At 39.7% G+C, this 14701-nt stretch overlaps 1 protein-coding gene across 3 annotated transcripts in view; it reads right to left on the minus strand.

Moving 5' to 3' along the window:
• nos1apa (nitric oxide synthase 1 (neuronal) adaptor protein a) overlaps positions 1 to 14701 on the minus strand; it is a 165828-nt gene that overhangs the window by 48391 nt on the left and 102736 nt on the right. The window lies entirely within an intron of this gene.

The following is a 14701-nucleotide window of genomic DNA, read 5'->3' on the forward strand; positions in this document are numbered from 1 at the left end:
AGATCAGTGGCACTGAAACACTCCACTCCAACAATAATGAGCTTTGGGACTCAGTTCTCCTTCATCTAACACTATCAAGCATCCTAATTGTTTCAAGGCTCTGCTAACCAGTCACACATTGTGCCCTCTCCATCATTCAACCAGTCAAAAATATTTTTGTTATGCAGACATGGTGCCTTAATCACACTAAAATAAAGCATCAGCCCCATTTATGAAATCCAAACTAGCAACATCTGAAAGTGGGCAAGAGTCGAACATATCTAAACCCAATGTTGGTCCAAAGGGGATCCGATGCCATTGTTCAGTGGATACAGGTATGAGGGCACACACAGTGAGGCTTTATCCAAATTAATCACCTTCTTGGAGTGACCCACAAAAAAGAGTGCTACAAGGTCCACAGCTGGCACAGAGAACAATAAAGCATGCTATAACCTAACGCCATCTTCCACATGAATATCCCACAAGCAAGACTTCATGGATCATATACGTGGCCGCATTTATAGTTGATATTTCACATTTCTGAATAAGATACTGACACAGTCACTGGGAAGAGTAAAGTATAAAACGACTAAGACATATACTTGAGAAGTTGCCAGAAAAAAAGACTCAAATATGAATCGCATGAAGTGGCCCAAAAAAAAGAAGGGGAAATTGGGTTTTTCATTTCTCAATCCTTCAAAATGTTAAACCAGAGAATGGTTCCTCAATAAGCCACTGTGTGTGTCAGACGCTGAAGGCAAAAACATTTTTTACAATTCTGTCAATTTATGGACCAAACAACTGATCGATTGTTCGAGAAAATGATTGACAGATTGATCGATAAGGAAAAGTAACTGATAGTTGCAGCCCTACTTTTTGCCATATTTTGGGAATATGTGGCTTTGTTACTTTAATATTTTGTTTTTGCCACAAAACAGCACAGTACTAAAACTATATAAAACTATACTATAAAAAAGATGGAAAACACATTACTGAAGCAAAAAGAAAAGTGCATTGCTCGCTTTATACATGACTGGTTCGACAACTTTATTGATTTCTGCTGGGGTCACCTCTACGTTCCTGTTTTTCCCAGCTTGCATAAGTTAGATCACAGAAACTGGCTACTGGATATCAACCATTTCTGAAAATGGTTTCATGGCTTCCGAATCTGAACAACTAGGTTGCTGACTGAATCCAAATGATGTCACATTACTAACAGGAGACGCAAGGTGCTTCAAAGTGACTGGAGTCTCGATGCCGGATGGGGTCCGCAAACAAGATGACACCTGATTAAATTGAACCTGAACCCGCCTTGAGGGATCTATGCCAAAACACTTCACCATCTGTCTCTCCTTAAGACCTTTCTTGGGTGGCCCAGACATGATGCCATGTGATCACACCCAAACAACACACACACCACCACCACCCCACCAACACACACACACACACATGCAGACACACTCTCCATGAGAGGAATATATGACTGATAGCCTGTCTGAGTTGGATCTTTTAGGTTAATGAGAGGAAATTACCCAAGTTGACAAGTTGTTTCTTGCCATCACCTAATGAATATTAGCTGTGTGTGTGTGTGTTAAAGAAGAGAGCAAGTTGGCAAAGACTCCTCAGAAACATGTAAGATCACATAAAATGAGCTCACTTTCTCTGAAGCACATCTTTAAAGGAGACACATCATTCAGCCTTTTTTTTCACAGAGGCTACTTGCAGACACCTCAGCCTCAGCCTGTAAAGGATGTTAAACAGGATTGTTGCTTTTGCTTTTTAAAGTCTCGTCAGGCAAACGGAATGTTCAGTAACTGGAAGAGTGAATAAGATGATTCAGCAGTCGAACTATCAGAGAGGAGAAATGGTGACATGTTTGGCTTTCAAGCAGCGTGGACACAGGAGCTTTTCTCAATTATAGAGAAACTGGAAAGGAAGACAGACATAAACAGACTGGCAGCAGCAGCTGAATATGATACAACACAGATGGGTCAAGAAATCCCATTCTAAATACATCTGAGCAGTAATCTCCAACATTAGCCCAAAAAAACCTATATTTTACTGTTCTATCCCACAAATTCTTATAATAATGGTAGTTTAACCAATAACCACTTATATAAAATAATTTACATTTACTGGTGCAAACCAGTTGTCCATCTATTGTCATCATCAACAGAATATTCTAAGAAAGAAAACATTAGCAGTACCTTCCACAGTATTTGGATGATCATTTCTGGGCAGTGCTGCCAGCATTTAATACCAAATATATATATATTTTCGACATTTAACATAAAAGACAGCTTCTAATGTAAAAGTGTCACTAAGGGCTTGGTTATATTAGAAGTGGTTGGTATATCATGAAGTTTGACCACGTTGGAAATCAAACACATTTATAGTTGCTGCACTGAAAGGCTCATAGAGAAGAGGGAGATGCAATATAGTTTCAATACGGGGACGACATTGCACACTCTCTGGAAGTCTCTTTTGGAAGACATTGCACTCTGACATTGCACAACTGACCAATCACTGTGGGAAGAAGGAGTTAATGTCAGATTGTTGGTTTCGGACAATTACAGACAATCTAACGTTGGAAAGGTGAGGGGGGTAGATGGATTCCGCACCTATTTTACAGTCCAACAATCAGGTCTGGAGAAGCATAATGGCAGTATAACAGTGCTACTAAGAATTCATTAATTTTCTCTAGTAGTGCTATTTATCCATCCAGATTGTTTTGGTGAGTTGCTAGATTTTGAAGATATTGGCTTAACACCCAATTTAGCAGTTCTTTACAGCTTTTAGACACTTTTAGCTCATTTATTGGGACACAGACTGTATGGTTAAGTCTCAAGGCTTTCAACAAAACAAACATGTTGAGTATATGCGTATGTGCTACCTACCCAAAAGAAGTAAAATATTAGCTGGTTAAGGAAGTCAAGCAAAGGGGTCTGGAAACCTAACCAGAGCTAAAAGGAGATTGACAACTGGGCTTACATTTGTCGGCTGGTCAAAACCATAAATTCAATTGATGATCATGTAGTTCTGCGTCTGCTGAAAGTACATAACTGCTTAATAAGCTCAGAACCTGATTAAATTATATCGCAACTATGTCTACCTGCTGGTGGTCACAAATGTTGTCATGTAGCTTTAACAGCACCAAAATACATAAAGAGTCAATGAAGCAGAAAGGTAGCAGTGAACATTTTTCCCCTCTGGGCCAAGCAGAATTTATGACTGAAATACGTCACCTTGTTTTGACCTGTAATTATAGCATCCCCTTCAGCCAATAACTGTAATTTCAAAAATGAATGAAGATTAGACGGCAAATTATTGTCAAGAGCTGCATTATGCCTGGAATGCCTCCTCAAAAACGGATGGCCGATCTAGAAAGGGTTGCAGCATGGGAATAAATGTCACATGGGATGTTTAATAGGGCAGGAAAATATGGGTGTTTGAGGAGTCAAGTTGATAAAGATTATTGAGAAACTCTACATTTGTAATCTTGTTGTGAATGGGTATGGGGAAATAAAAAGTCCATTCATAAAGAAATACTTCAGTAGTGATGAGAATTATAATTTTTAAAGTCGGTTAACTTTGAGGTTTCATGCATGAGGAGTGAGTAAATTAGCTGAGATGATGGATGGATGGATGAAAATCATCCACAGTGATCAATTTTCATTTTGAGAGACAAAAAGTGAAGACGAGCATCGAAACCAATATAAATGCTTTTGTAGAACATTCCCACACACAATCTCTCACACACACACTTTCCAACACTGTGAAGTTTGCTGAGTGAAGACGTTTGCATATTCAAACACAGTTTTAGCCTCTCCGTACTTTGTTTACTGTACAGAATGAGAAAACACAATCCATCCCTGTACACTGAATCCTAAACTTGTTTACTGCAGTCAAAGCCAATTAAAGAAGACAGCAGAGTGGAATATTCAAACTGAGTGGGGGAGTTAAAGAGGACAGGGAAAAACGGTCTACCACTGAAATTACTCATGATAACTGCTTGAGTCTGGTGTGCCAGAGGGAGGTTCTGCTATTACCATCTAATTCCCATACATACACATGCTAATACAGGTTCTTAGCAGGCAGCTGGAGTCTCCCTTTATCTTTTAGCCTTTATACTCACTGAGGAACAGAACGAAGTGAGGAAGAAACCAGGGAGGGAAAAAAGGAACCTAAAGATAGATGACATGGGATAAAGGAAGTCTTTATTTCTCTTCCTCCAGCTGTGATTACATTAGCTGCTGTCTGTCTGTCAAACAGACGGTCTCCTCCCACACACACAGACAGACACACATACGCAGAGGCAATGAAACACCAAGAGGTTAGACGGGGTCTGGCTTCCTTCACTGCTGACGGCTTTAGCTACAGATTTATAACTGTATCAAGGGCTCTTGAGGAAAAAGACTGAGAGATCACTCTACTGTGGTATTGCCTATGATATCAGATCACACCATCCACTGTAACAGTCATTATATGGATGTGTTCACATTAAGCTTTGACACTGTTGGGTTAAGTTTCCCGGTTTCTATGAATAAATCAGTTAATACAATATTCCCCCACCGTGTTTGACTTTGTAATATTAATTTAACATTTAAGCCCAGGGAAGCACATTATGATCTCAGTGATAGGGAACTGCTGCCACCTTGAGATTTGTGACATCAAATTGTGCCCATAATGTATGATGTCTAACATGGGAGGAAGTTGGGCAGGTCGGGAACATTTATATGAATCAAACTAAAACCACCTTACTTAGAGCAACTATACTGTAATCAATATTTTTATATTGACAATGGATCAGATGACTATTTCTATGTAAAAGGAGATGCTTGTTGTGATCTATCATCAGACTCTGAAGGTCCCTTTGGCATCTTTCAACTTATTATTATGGTTTTCCTGCCCTTGACTCCACTGTTCTGGTCCATTCTTACTATTCTGTGTGATTCTTCGGCCACATCAGGCGGTGAAAAGGCTCTAAAAACCCACGGCACGCAACCTGCCCAGCAATAAATGGCAGACAGACACAGTTAGCAACTAGCTGGTGTACACAGTGGACCATTTGACAGCCAAAGAGACAGATATTTGCCCCAGGAGTTGGTGGAGACCAACTCCAGAGGTGAAAGAAGAGTGAATATTGGTATTTGATTTGCCAGGTAGGCAGACGCCCAACTCCAAATGAAATCTAATGTTGCCGTGTGTCTGCCGGATGAGTAAGGAGGCAACGGTTTGCTAACAAGTTATCCATACTAATTCACCGTTATAATATCAGTGCTGTATTCGCAGCGGGTTTTCCCACCCCCAAGAGGCCGAAAAACAACAAACAAATAAATTATTTCAAGTAACGAACAAGCCTTTTGACTATTTTATATGCAGCACACTGAACTGTGCTTTGGGAAGTGCTTCGTAAGCTAACCAGTTTGGTATATCCAGGGAGCCAAAGTAACTGATTATAATAATTGATTTTTGAATCCTACTTTAGGTTGTAAACTCTTGAAGGAGTTTGGGGTCAGTAATACCATTTTGGAAAAACGTATATCAGCCTGATAGAGAGTATTCTTGTGCGATATCTCTGTCTGGAATGGACATTTCACACTAACAAAATGCTGGCCAGGATCATCAAAACAACAGATTAGATAGTACGCTGCCAAAAAAAGTCATTGGATGACCTTTACAGCACAGCTTTACATAGGAAAGCTTTATCCATCATTGGTGACACTAAACACCCCTCCATACTGAGTTTAAGCTGTTTCCCTCAGGACAACGCTACAGCTTACCCCTGGCAAACAAAACCTAAGAAATCTATAATGGCTCATTTGTACCTAGTGAAATAAACTGAACCAACAGCATTAATATGCACAGAGGGTACGCTGTACACTGTGTGTATGTTGTATTAATTGTTGTGATCAGTTGTTTTTCTTCAAACATGACTTTTCAGCCTTGGCTGGACAATAAAGTTGTATTCTAATCTATTACTTATCTAGATTTTTCTTTTGACAAGCACAGACAACAGGCCTTAACCTGCAAGGGTAACAAAAGCTTACTCAGCTGTTCTGTGTTCCTTAAAACACAGAACATCTTGTGGCTGCACTGCATTCTGGTCTCTTGATGGTAATATTAGTGGTAACCAATGCTCAAACTTTTTCTGATAGAGGAACATTGCTGCTATACAGTACATACAACCTTTATTTAATCAGGTAGTCTCATTGAGATGGAGATCTCTTAGACCATGGTTGTGGGGTGGAATTTTCTTGCAACAACGGTCAGAGAAGAGACCTTTCAAAAAAGATTTATTTGCAGAAAAGCAGAGGATCTCTTTGGCTTTGGACTTCCCGGCGTGAACAGGCCAGCTGGTCAAACTAAGTCAAATTTTCAACTCACCAGGCCGCAGTCATTAACAATCTACTGCTGACAAAAAAGTCATGTGGCACGGTTGTGTTACCTTTCAGATAAGACATTTCCATTTCATCTGCTGTTTCCATTGGCTATTTTCAATTTTATTACCAACATGAGGTTGTGGAGGTTAGACTCACAGAGCTTGTTAAAGAATATTTGCACCTGTGCGACAGATTTGAGGTCTTTTGTGCCCTTATACTATCTTAGCTTCTTTTGTTGCGCTTTCCCCACCGCCATTGTTGTTGTTGTCCAAGTTATGGTAAATGCCATTCTTGTTTTCTTAGCTAACGGTTACCTTGTTAATTTTTAATAATGCCACTCAGTTACACAGTTTTCTGCATTCATTTTAATGTCCATGTAATTTAAGCCCTGGTTCTTTGTGGCTGTCCTCAGCACTCAGAGTCCTTTTGGTTTTGATTCTAGGTGCCTAATCAGTGTCTTTTTTAGACCAGGAATGCCAGGTGAATGCAATTAACTAGCTGCAAAAATAGAAAAACAGCAGAGCTCCATGTCCTGTGGCTGTGATCTAAGCTAATAACCCTAACCCTGGGGATGGCTAGTCCTACTTTGGCTTGAGTCAGGGCAAGCGAGTATTTGGAGGTTTAATTAGCACTGATGCAGAACCATATATAATGAATCACAGTTCTGCATGGATATGTTCCAGAACTTGGACATTTCAGTTGCCAATCGACGAAGTTTGGGCAAAAAAACTCATTGGCTTGTAGAAAATCTTCTTATTGTAGCGACCTAAGCTAGGTAAAAAAAATGTCAGGAGTCTGTAAAGTAACAAAAAGTATTATTTAAACTTTGCTTTAAAGTCAATAAAACCTTTTATGCCATTAGTGCTGCTCTGCAGTGGAGCATTTGGTGATGCCATTGGTGGCCAGAAGCTACATAGCAGCGATACTAGTTATTAAAATGGTAATTTCATTTATATATCTTTTGGTGAGTGAGGAATTTGTCTTAAATGGAAAATGCCTCTTCTATAGGAATAAATTATGCTTTTGTTACTTTACAGCTTCTTGATGCCATTTTTCCTCCAGCTTGTAGTTTAATAAGTAGATTACCCACTATCTTGAGAGTGGATCTGTAAAATCCATCAGTATACGGTCCTGGATCAGGGTACATTTTAATTAAACCATAATTTAAGGATGAGTAACCATGTTTTAAGTTCCCAGATCCCCCCTATTGTCACAGAAACTGAGTTTCTATGTGTGTATAATCTGGTATTAGCAGGTATAAATCTGTTAGAGAGATAGACTAAAACTGTCGCTTTTAAAGCATGCTTGTTTGTACAAAATCCTGAGTTACAGACACAAGAAAATATCATTTCACATCTGTAATTTGTACTCACTCCCTGTTTTAAAGTGTTAAACTAGACTGTTAAACTAGCACAGATTTAACACAGATTTAGTGGGTCAAAGCCTAAAAAGATGTTAGTAACTCTAGTTTCAGTCAAGAAATTGAGTGGCACATGAGGGATTTCTGCACTGAATACTCAAACATTCCTGGCATGCACATGGCCGAGTTTGGAAAAAGAAATTGAATGTCAGCACAAAATGCAGGCTAATGGAGTGGAAAGTAAAGTGATAGAGCTACAGAGAGTGAAAGAGAGAAGGGAGAAACAAATTGTGCAAGTAAAAACGTGTGTGATCATTTGGTAACCCTTTCAACCAGTCCCATGAAATATCTGGGTTGACTAAATCAAAATAATGGCCAAGCAAAGATCTGACCAATCCTGGACTGACTCAGCTCTGTGGAACAGCTAAAGGTCAGTGTTTTACACTTCTCGTGGGGTAATACTCCTTGTAGGAGATAGGAGAGCATTCCCATGTTCCAGGCTCAGGGTGAACTGCCTACTACATGAGATGAAACCAGGTCAGCATACAACATTACCAGATATGAAAGTGTGAAAGCAGATGTGGATATAAACACACAGGGCAATAATGAGCAATGCTAATTTGCTAATGTCCGTATGATGACAGCATTTTGGCTACTGGCCTTGTGACTCCTCGCTGGCTGGCATCCTGAAGTTGTATCTCATCTTAACAAGTCACCCACACTTAGAAATCAAATCATCAGACCACAAGGCTATCAAGAGCAACAACCCCAGCAGGAAAAAACCTGGGACCTCGTCTCTGAAATATAGATGGGTCAAGCAATATTCTCGCACAAACCCATCGAGTTTACAGTTAGTGAAAAGTTGAGAGGCTGCCTTTTTGTTGCTTGCTTGTGTGTGAAGAGTATTGAACAGATAAGTCTCGGTCCTGTAGAGGCTGCTGAGGAAACAACCAGAGAAAAAGGCCAAGTGTGAGTGTGTGATCCTGAGGCAAAAAGGTTCAAGAGTTTAGGCTGAGGAGAAGTGGATGTTGTGCTGTGATAAAAGCATAGAGATTAGAGGGACATTCTAGACCAGGGGCTGTGACAGACTGAGTCTACTTTAAAAGACTCTCTCCAGATTTTTTTGAAAAACATATAAAAATAATCTGCTTTAAATAATTAACACTTTTACTGACACAGTATGTTTTTTGAATATGGAAATGTGCTGGACACAAGATGTATCCCACTTCACTGAAAAGTCCATTTCAGGTTTCCAAATCACTTTGTTCATTGTAAAATGCTGAGACTTAAAGTTAGCACAGAGAAACTTCCCCCATTTAACAGATAAAACTCATCTTTATTTGTGCCCACTTTGAGAGATTGACAACGATGATATGCAAGGTAAAATTACCGCATTTGTGTATGGAGTCTGCTGGCCAACAAAAGCGATATTACGGCTGTTTCTGCTTAAACAAAAGGTATTTCTCTGTAGGGATCCTTTCCATAATGTTGTCATTTAGATAACAATCTTAGCCCATCAGTGGCAAAACCAAGCACTGTTAGTGGAAGTACTCTGACGTTAAATGGCCGCCATAGCAGTCTGTTTCGCGGCTCTTTTCTCATCTAAAAGACAACAAAGACAGTTTGGTGAGTTTTATTTTGTTCCACTCCAGTTTGAAGGGTGTTTTGCGTTAATCTGAAGGGTAAAATAACTTGTTTTGTCAATGGAGTGAGTCTAATTTTACTTTATTTATATTCAAGCATTCAGCTTCTGTACCTGGTGTGAGCAAGCTGCAAAAACACACTGATTGCACTGCAGGAAGTTGTCCCATGCCGAACCTCTTGTTAATCTTCCTGGCACTGCAGCATCTTTTATAGGTTGATGGCTGCGTAATGTGCGTCAACACATCCATTTCTAAGTCACACAAACAGGAAAACTGTGATTTCTACCATTGCACATTTAGCTCCACTTCCTCCTCACACCTCCAACCTCCTTCCTACACAAGTCTTCATGTCATCGTCTCACAGTTGTGCTGAGGCCAGGTGAGTAATTGTATGTGTGAAAGCAACATTCAGGATGTTTACAGTCTCACTGGATAAAAGATGACGACTTGAGCTTTAACAGCAAGGACAGTCATATTTTGGTACACTAGTGCAGGGATGCCTGCGACATCAGGTCGAAAATGTAATATAATCCAGCCTGCAAGAGTATTGTCGTTTCATTATTATTTTATAGTTGCTCAATCAATCAATTCAACCTACCCTTTTATATACAAACTGCATTTTTTATTAAGTATGATATTAGTAATGGAAATAGTTTCAGAATATAGTTTCTTTTAGTACTTAAACATTGAAGTGGCCCTCCTATGAGAAGTCAATACCAGCAGCGGCCCCAAGGCAATATGGGTTTATGACTCCTGCTTTAGTTCACTGTGTCTGTGTTTGAAGGGTGTGTTATAGTGTTCCTTTGCATACTATTGCTCAATACAATTCATATTAATCCAATTAAATATTTGCTTGAAAAAAGAACATACACTTCTGTAAAACAAAACATCCAATGCAGCAGCACATACCTTCAGTAACTCAATACTAAAATGATGCACTGTTATGATCAATTTGAGTTTTATGATCAAGGATATAAAATTCTTCAAGAGAACGAATCAGTCTAAAACCACACTAGTGATCTGTAGAGGCTGCAGTTTATTATAGCCCCAAATACGAAAGTTTGGACAGAACAAACACAGAAGGAAGCTTTAATGCATCCTCCTTCCTACAAAGTAACAACATGTGCAAAACTTATCTTTCTTTTTTTTGCTTTTAGTCAAATTTTAAAGGGGAACCAAAACACTCAGGTGCTGGTTCAAAAATTGCGTCTGAACTTCAGTATTAATGAGGAGAGGTTGTCTGACTCCTGTCCAGGCCAGCTTACTGCCTGAGCAAATGCACACCAACTCTCCTTTGAACAGATATTATACTAATTACTACAGCAAAATGTGCAAAATATTGTAGAAAAACATCAAAGGAAACCTGAGATGTAGGGTCAATTTTCTCAAAGCAGAGATATGCTTCTGTTTTGATTTAAATTGCTTTACTAATTTAACTGCATTTAAATGACACTGCAGTCTCAGTATGCTGTACAGCTGTACTATAAAGGCAACAATGACTCCCTTTACACCCTGCATTAAAATGTATCTCGTATCCACATTGTTATCTAGAAAGAATTTTAAACTGGTTACATTTATTAATTCCTGGAATTAATATCTCTCTCTAGTGTCCACATTGAGATACAATTTCTCTGTGCAGCTCAAACAACTGAACGTTATAGCCTCCTCTCGTTTGTTATGAAAGTTTACACTTTCACACAAGAGTTAGTTCAAATCACTTTCAATTCACACAGATTAAAAACAACTAGTTCATGTTCATACTTTACAATTTAGATTAACAGTTAAATAGTTAAATAGTGCAAAGTCCATAAAACATTCATTTCTTCAGTTAAAAAAACTGACATGCTTTAGAAATTGCACTTTAATGCAATGTGCTAAGGGGGTCAATGTAACGCTGCAATTTTAAAAGAATGAATACAAATTTCATATTTTAGAATATTCAATTGGGAACTGACTAAATCACTCTCTAGGTTATGGCAGTACTCAATTTGAATTAAGACATTCACTGAGCTCTGTGACTTCCCAAAGAGAACTCTTAATAGTCACTTCAAAAAGAGGCTCTGGCCCAGGGGGCCCCTGACCCCTGGGGCAACAAGGCTTGGGCCCGGTAGGCCCGTCGTGTCCCATCAGTACTCTATCAGTACTCCATCCATGTTAGGTCGTGCCAGGAGTTTGAAGTCAAAAACAATTGAGGCACACCAATGAGATAGGACGAGAGGAAAAAAGAGAAAGAGAAAGAGAGCTGTCAGTGGAGTGCTGCCTGTAGGGCTACACTCAGGGATCAGAGTGTTTACACCTGCCTGACATCATCTGAAAGTGGGCCAGAGGCAAAACCTCTATCAAAGCATTTGTTGTATAGCTTCACTTTAAACCTCACATGCACATGTGAAGACAAACACACACACACACACACACACACACACACACACACACACACACATAACGTCTCTCTCTGCCTGACTCTGACACAAAGAAAACAACAGCTTATACTTGAAATATTGCACTGATCTCATATTTCTGAACGGGAGATAAACAAAAGATTGATGTAGGAGAAGGATTCTGTTTAACGGCTTTCAAATCATCTTGGCATTTTGCTTCATGCACAGTCTGATCTTTTGTTTTTGTCTTTTGTTCTGCACAGCACTCACTTTTTATTGAAACCTTCTGTGAGCATCTGTCTCTGACAAAAACCCAAGTGGAACCTCTTGAAATGTGTAAAATGCAGTTATCTCTAAAATGTGACTTTTGTCTTTCCAATTTGTCTTGTAGTAATACTTTTTCTGATACCGGGGGCAAGCTCTTTCAAAGTAAACGTCCCGACTCAACCTCATGGACACAAAGCCCAAGGTAGGATTGATGTGTGCTCTCCAAGTCCTCCGGGATCGTTTGAACGCAGGGCGCCGAGGGATTTGTCAGTCTAACGGGAGCTGACAGGAAGAGAATGAACTTTAACACTCACAGGCTGCTTTCCCTTTCATGAGCTTCCAGAGAAACCCTGTAGTGAATCAAATCCCTCTGCTGGGGGAAATACGCACAAAAAAAAATGCATACACATGGGCACTAACGTAGAGTCACACAGACGCTCACACATCTTATTCAATGTTACCCTCCCCCACTTGTCCCTACACATTCCCATTTAATCTGTCAAGCTGTTAAGAGTGACAAATGTGTTGAAGAAAGAAAAATCGAAAAGAATACATTCAGTACATACAGAGGCAGCTACACAAACTGTAACACACACAGACACACACTTCCTCCAATGACCTGAGAATAGAGGTCGTAGCTGAGGGCTCGTTGTTTCAGTGATTTCACGCTGTGTTGCTTTCAATCAGGGGCTGTAATGAAAGGTCTCATAACTCTAACGTTAATGGGACCCAAGGACTGTTAAACAGATGAATAGCTTGGTTTTGTAACTTTGAGTTAGGACCCAAAATGGCTTTCAAAGTCTTGCTCTGGTCAGTCTCCATGTGGTGAGTTAACAGGTATGTTGGAGGCTAAGGTGACATAACGTTCTCATTTGGGTCCTGATGAAAAGTTCAATAAACTCTGGCCTGAAGTGTTGCCTAAGAGCTTGTCTGTTTAATTATTTACCATTAACTGAGACTGCTGGAGGAACTCCCAAATTACCCAGAGTTAACTGCAGTTCAGGGCTTTTCCTGCAAAGGGGAATTTTTGACACTTTTAGTGGCAAGGTGAAAAAGAACATGAACTACTGAAAAATAAAAACATTCCCTTGAATTAGTTTCGGGGCACGAGACCATCTGATCGGCAGTGACCATACATAATGGAGGTCTGTAACTGGCTAAAAACAGCAGACATTTTGTTGATTGTGCTGGCAGATATGCCCCCTGAGATAATTGCCTGGCTATAACAGTGAGTTGGGCGAAAACTTTGTCCTAAAAGTTGGCAGCTTTCAGACCACAGCTTCTCTTTTGCCCAGTGATGAGTCTTGGTGCATTGGTTATATCTGATAAAAAAAAAGAAGCAGGCCAGTTGTGTAAACCCACCAGTCATGAGTGTATTATTTTTTATTTTTGTTTTTTTTTTCATTTAGAAAGCACAGTGCTGATATATGAATTTAAAATTAAATTAATTAAAACTTGCAGAAAACCTGAAAATGGTAAGTAGTATTCCACATCTTTGCAAATACAGTATGATGTCATCTTATCTTCTGTCCTCCTCTCTACAAAATATGTTTATATACTGCAGTTCCCCCAATGGCCACTTGAGGCTGTATTTTTATATAACTCATCTATTTACATTATATAATTAATATATATTATGCAATGGTATACCTTTTCCAGATGCATGAATGATTCCAGTTCATTCAGCCTGGCTGCATAACACTGACTCCCTGATATCTTTCCAGGAGTTTTTTTCTTTGTAGACCCAACACAATGAATCAAACAAATGGGATAATGTGGAGAAAGAGAGAACTTTAAGTAGACATGGTTGCATCTTGAAACTGGGAAAAGCAATTTCTCCAAATGGACTGTAAAATTAATAAAATGTTACAATAAAATAAACAAGAATATATTTCATCATAACATAACAATGAGGATGAAAACATTTTGTCAGGCACGACACAACACATGGAGCCAGTCCAGGCCCTCCCTCTATCCTTGTCCACTACGATTCTCTCGCACTCAGCAAGGCCAGGCGGTGGAAAGTGATGAAAAATAAAAACAGAATAAAATGATTATGATACACCATTGTTGCCAACTTGATGCAGGACCCAAGGTCTCAAGCCAAAGAGCAGCCTAATAAACACCACCATGCACCCTCCTCTCTGAGCTCATCATGCAGTGTCGTCTTCCTACTGCTGCCTCCATCAAAAACACAATTATACCCCTGCATACTACTGTAACTCCCAGTGTACAGCAGCCACTACGCCGCTGAGCCAGCTGAGCCAGACAGCCGTGCTCACACACTTCCAGACAGGCCAGAGAACATTTCTCTGGTTATACATAGACTGCTGGTGGTGGTTTTCCACAGGTCAGAGAGCAGACGGTCTGACTGAGCGGTATTAAATATCTGACACTATGAGGCTGCACAAACACAAACACATAAACTGCACGACTAGCGTAGCAGTCTTGGAGCTCAGCTGCCAACATACTGATGACAGCTTCTGAATAGAAACCAAGTAGTAGGAGCTATTTCTGTCCTCAGGCCACACATAAACACAGACTGGCTAATTACTTGATTTTACTGGTGGTTAATACAAGCACTAATATTTAAAGGACAAGTGTTATAGCAGTTGCAGACTGCCACTCCCTTGCTTCACCCCCAGAAAACGGCCCTCTAAAGAGATGTTTGGTTTGTCCGTTTTGGGCTAC

Source organism: Morone saxatilis, unplaced genomic scaffold, assembly GCF_004916995.1.
Source record: "Morone saxatilis isolate NCDOM2014 unplaced genomic scaffold, NCSU_SB_2.0 Contig12, whole genome shotgun sequence".
In the NCBI taxonomy this organism is placed as follows: domain Eukaryota; kingdom Metazoa; phylum Chordata; class Actinopteri; family Moronidae; genus Morone; species Morone saxatilis.